At 50.9% G+C, this 5401-nt stretch overlaps 1 protein-coding gene across 1 annotated transcript in view; it reads left to right on the plus strand.

Annotated features, from left to right (window-relative positions):
• Positions 1-4957: 4957 nt before the first annotated feature.
• Positions 4958-5401, plus strand: part of MLEC (malectin) — a 14542-nt gene continuing 14098 nt past the window's right edge. The window contains exon 1 of the mRNA XM_015568173.1: positions 4958-5172. The gene's annotated coding sequence lies outside the window, so the exon portion shown is untranslated. The remainder of the gene's footprint in view (positions 5173-5401) is intronic.

Raw genomic sequence — 5401 nt, forward strand, 5'->3', positions numbered from 1 at the left:
AATTTGCATATCTCGCTGATTAGCCAATGAAAAGGGTAGCGGTCATACGCCAATTACCATGTTTCTCTTTTATTAGTGTAGACTAGAGGCCTGGTGCACAAATTTGTGCACAGATGGGGTCTGGCCAGCTCACCCTGATCAGTTCCACTGGGGCCTGGCCAGCTCAGGGGAGGGGACACAGGAGGCTGGCCAGCCAGCCCCGCCCCCTGGTTGAACTCCTGGTCGAACTCCCAGTGGATGGGAACAATTTGCATATTAGCCTTTTATTATATAGAATTATTTATTCATCACCTACTGAAGGACATCTGTGTTGCTTCCAAGTTTTGACAAATATGAATGAAGCTGCTGTGAAAAGACCATGTGCAGGTTTTTGTGTGGATATAAGTGTTCAACTGCTTTTGATAAGTACCAAGGAGTTCAATTGCTGGATCTCATGGTAAGAGTATGTTTAGTTTTGTGGGTTTTTTAAAACATTTCAAAAATATGTTTTAAATTTGATTTCTGAGATGGAGAGAGAGAGAAAGAGAGAGGGAGAGAGGGAGAGAGAGAGAGAGAGAGAGAAATAGAAACTGCCTCCTGCCGGGACCGGTTTGGCTCAGTGGATAGAGCGTCGGCCTGTGGACTTAAGGGTCCCGGGTTCGATTCCGGTCAAGGGCATGTGCCTGGGTTGCGGGCACTTCCCCAGTGGGGGATGTGCAGGAGGCAGCTGATTGATGTTTCTGACTCTCTATCTCTCTCCCTTCCTCTCTGTAAAGAATCAATAAAATATATTTAAAAAAAAAAAAAACTGCCTCCTGCACGCCCCCCATTCGGGGTGGAGCCAGTAACCCAGGCATGTGCCCCGACCAGCATGTGCCCTGACCAGGAATTGAACTGTGACCTCCTGTTCATAGGTTGACGTTCAACCACTGAGCCACGCTGACCAGATGTTTGTTTGTTTTAAATATATTTTTATTGCTTTTAGAGCGGAAGGGAGAAGGAGAGAGAAATAGAAACATCAATTCTGAGAGAGAATCACTGATTGGCTGCCTTCTGCATGCCCCACTCTGGGGATTGAGCCTTCAGCCTGAGCATGTGTCCTGACCGGGAATCGAACCTTGATCTCCTGGTCCATAGGTTGATGCTCAACCACTGAGCTATGCCAGCCAAGAGAGTATGTTTAGTTTTGTAAGCAGCTGCCAAACTGTCTTCCGAAGTGGCTATACAGTCCCACTGGCGATGAATGAGAGTTCCTGTTGCTGCACAGATTTGAAGTAATTGTTACGTACAGCCAGCCCCAGCTGAAAGAGGTGGAAATGCAGCCACTGACAGTGTCCTTGGCGCTCACGTGGGGATGACCTTGCCCAGTGGGCAGGAGGGATCGGAGGCTGGAGCCCATTGACTGTAGAGAAACGACCTGGGCCCGGGGCCACTTGGGGACTGACCACCTTCTCAGCTTTCCCAGAGCTCAGACTCACTGCCTGGTGGAGAGCCAGCCCGGAGAGCAGGCCTGGGGCTATTTGGGGACTCCGGTTGGTCAGCATCTTTGGCTATAATTCTGCCTTGGGGTCAGACCCTCTAGTCTGATTTGGCAGCTGCAACCCTAACCCCTTTGTCTCCTGCCCCCACCTCCATCCCAGCCCTGAGTCCTGCTCTTAATATCCCTTCAGCTTTTTTTTTTTAAAAGATTTCTACTGTTTTATTTTTTTAAAATAAATTTTATTAATTTTCTACAGAGAGGAAGGGAGAGGGATAGAGAGTTAGAAACATCGATGAGAGAGAAACAATCAGCTGCCTCCTGCACACTCCCCACTGGAGATGTGCCCGCAACCAAGGTACATGCGCTTGACCAGAATCGAACCTGGGACCCTTCAGTCTGCAGGCTGATGCTCTATCCACTGAGCCACACTGGTCAGGGCTCCCTTCAGCTCTGAGAGAAACTTGATCCCCCACCCCAGCCACCCCCTCCCCCCAAGGGGACTATCCCTGAGCCAGACTCTCAGATGAGACCTCACTCCGGAGGCAACCACTTCTGCTTGTGGGAGCAATGCCTGCCATTTGAAAACGGCTGGCCTCTGTCTGGGCTTCAGTTTTCTCAGCTATAAACGGGGGGAGTAAGTTATGGGGCTTTCTATGGTGTAATAATCTCAAGAGATATGGCAAGAGAAAGAGCTTGGGGAATTGAGGGCCCAATGCTTCCGTTAACAAAGTCCTCAACTGGTACCACCGATTTCCCTAGCCCCTGGGCGATAGGGTACAGGGTGCGGAAGACATTGCCACTCTCAAGGGGTGCAGGGTCCTTCAGTAGGAAGGAGTTTGAGGAGGCCACACCTTCAGTGACTTTACTTATCATGGGCTCCGGCCATTCCTAAAAAAACATAGCTCTGGGTGCAAGTTGCAGAAAGCAAAAACTCAGGGGCCCCTTTAATTCCAGGAGAACTATCAGGTGATTGCGGGCCTGTGCCAGGGACTATTTTAATGACCATTCTATTCTAATGTACATTGAGGTGTCTTCCTCTTCTTCGTCCTCATCCACCTCCTACCTCTTCTTCTTGGTAACAGCTTTATTTAGATATAATGCACATACTATACAATTCACCCATTGAACATATTTAACATGTACAAGTAAATGATTTTTAGTATATTCACAGAGGTGTACACCCATCACCACCATCAACTTTAGATATTTTCTTCACCCCAGAAGAAAACCCATACCCTTTAGCTATCATCCCCCAATTTACTCGTTCTTCCAGCCCAGGCAACCACTAATCTACTTTCTATCTGTATAGATTTGCCTATTTGGGACATTTTATATAAATGCATTAGTACAAGTTGTGGCCTTTTATATCTGGCTTCTTTCACTCAGCATAATGTTTTCAAGATTAATCTGTTTTATAGCATGTATCAGTACTTACTACTATTTCTGGTTGAATAATAGTCTATTGTATTGATAGACTGCATTTTGTTTATTCATTCATTAGTTTGATGGACAGTTGGGTTGCTTGCAGTTTTTAGTAATTAAAATTTTTTTCAAGTACAGTTTACATTCAATGTTATTTTGTATTAGTTTCCGGTGTACAACATAGTGGTTAGATATTCATATACTTTACAAAGTGTTCCCCCGATCGTTACAGTCCCCGTATTTCCTATGCTGTACGTTACAGCCAGGCGGCTTCCACTTTCTGACTGTTATAAATAATGCTGCTATGAACATTGGTGTATATGTTTTTGTGTGAACATATGACTTCATTTCTCTCGGGAGAAATGGAATGAAATGGATGGTTGCATTACCCTATCTTATCCCACATCCAATCCTTTGAAGTGGGAACTATTATTATGTCTTTCATAGCTGAGAAAACTGAAACTCAGGGAGGCATATTCCTTGCCAAGGCCACACGGTACGTGGTGGGAGAGGGCTTGGAATCCAGGCCGTGGAACTCAGATCCCACGCTCATCCTGCCTCCAGGGACTCAGAAATTTCATTTTACTTGAAAGGCAACCTTAGCAGCTGAATCTCGAAAATGGGCCCAAGCGCTTCATTACAGAGGCAGGTATAGAACCTGAAGGGCCCAGTGGGGTTAGCCACGAATCTTGTTCATTTCACCCAGTGACCAAGGGCATGGAGGCTGAGAGAAGTTAAGGCCTTTTGAGGAAGGTTTAATCCATTTTTGTGAGTTTTCTCCTGAATTAGGCTGCCTTGAGGATAAAGTAGACGTGAGCTCCTAGACGCAGTGCAGTATCTGGTTAACTGCCTGGGGTGGGTGGGTACGCAGCCCCATCACCCCCGCTCTGGGGGTTATTTAAGCTATAAGTTGTCAGGTTCCTCCAAAGATGACAGTTTTCAGAGAGAAGAGAGTGGGATTAGAAACCCAAGTGCAGGGCCCCAGGGAACGCTGGGAGGGGAACCGTGACTGTGGGAGGAAGCAAGTCCAGATCCTTGCAAAACAGGTGGGAGGAGGGGGAGGGGGAGGGGGAGGGGAAGGACCAGGAGGGAACAGTCCAAGTTACTCCTGTGTAACCTCGGGGGCTGGGGAGGGAATTCTGATGCATTTAAACCCCCTATGGAGGGCGGGAAGGGCTAAAAAAAAATCCAGCCCTATCGATACTCTCCATTTCGGCGCATTTTGTTCCTTCATCGCCCTCACCATTGTCCTAACTAAATAATTAATGGAATCGTGGGACTGTGATTCTCATGCAGGATTCCCGGTGTGTTTCTGTTCGCCAAATTTAACTGGGCTTCCTGTGTTTGATCCGCTAAATCTGACAACCGTAGACGTGGGGTCTCTATAAATGTTTGTGGAACAAGTAGGTAAATGGGTGCTTGCCTTGGCTGTGCTCTAAGCTCACTGCGTGACCCCCTAGGCAACACTCGGGCCCTGTGTGTGTCTGTGAAGTGGGAGTTCGGGCAGCGATCGCAGCGCAAGGATCGCCACTTACGAGAGAACTGACCTGTCCGGAGAGCCGCCTGGGAACGCCGGTCCAGCCGGGGCGGGACCTCAGGACCGGGCTCCGCCCGCAACTCTTCCCTCCCGGGCTGGGGAAACCCCAACCCCGCCCCTCCGACGCCGGGGCCGTCCCGAGGCCATCGCCTTGGCGACCAGGGTAGCCGGGAGCCCCTCCCCCACAAAGCCACGCGTTTCCGCTGTGTTGGAGCATTCCGATTGGATGGCCGTCTGGACGCTACCACCAGCCCCGAGCCCGCTAAGAGGCGGGGGCGGGGTCTTCTCCTCGTGGGACTGTCCTGAAGGTCCGTGCATGTGGCCTCTCTGTGGGAGGATGGATTTCCTGAGTCACGCGGGAAAAAAGATTCTCAGGTCGGAAGAGTGTCCATTGCTTCTTCTAGAGCTTACGTTCATGCCTCTCCCCAAGAAAGAGGGTGAGGGACAGTCGGCCACGCCCCCTCCAGAGCCTATTCGGTCCCAGGAACCGGAGCACCGGAAGTTCTGGCGACGTGTCGGTGCGCTCTGTCCTAAATGTTCCTCCCTAGGCCACCTTTCCTGTCAGCTGCGGGATTCCGGGGCCGCCTGGGCGCTGCACCCCGCCACTTCCGTATTGAACCACCGTTTCAACCGAACTCCGAACCTCTGCGCGCGCTCCCTCTGGTGCCTGATGGTTGGGCCGGCGCCTGGGACTAGCCACGCCCTCCCCCGCTCCTGGCAGCCAATGAGCGGACGTCTTCCCGCGGGGTGTTGGGTAATTAATGAGCGCCGGGCACTGATTGGCTGCAGGTCGTGGCCGGGGGCTGGGCGCCGGGGTAGGTTGTTCCTGAGGTGGGAGGCGGCCGCGGTGGCTGGGAAGTAGGCCTGAGAACGACATGTCCCCGGCGGTTGAGGCAGAGCAGCTCGTGGCGCTGTTTCTCTGAGTCCAGGGCGGCCTGGAGGCCGGCTGAGGACGAGGGTTGGCGGAGGCTGCCCCCGCGGTG

This window comes from Myotis davidii, unplaced genomic scaffold, assembly GCF_000327345.1.
Source record: "Myotis davidii unplaced genomic scaffold, ASM32734v1 scaffold803, whole genome shotgun sequence".
Taxonomy (NCBI): domain Eukaryota; kingdom Metazoa; phylum Chordata; class Mammalia; order Chiroptera; family Vespertilionidae; genus Myotis; species Myotis davidii.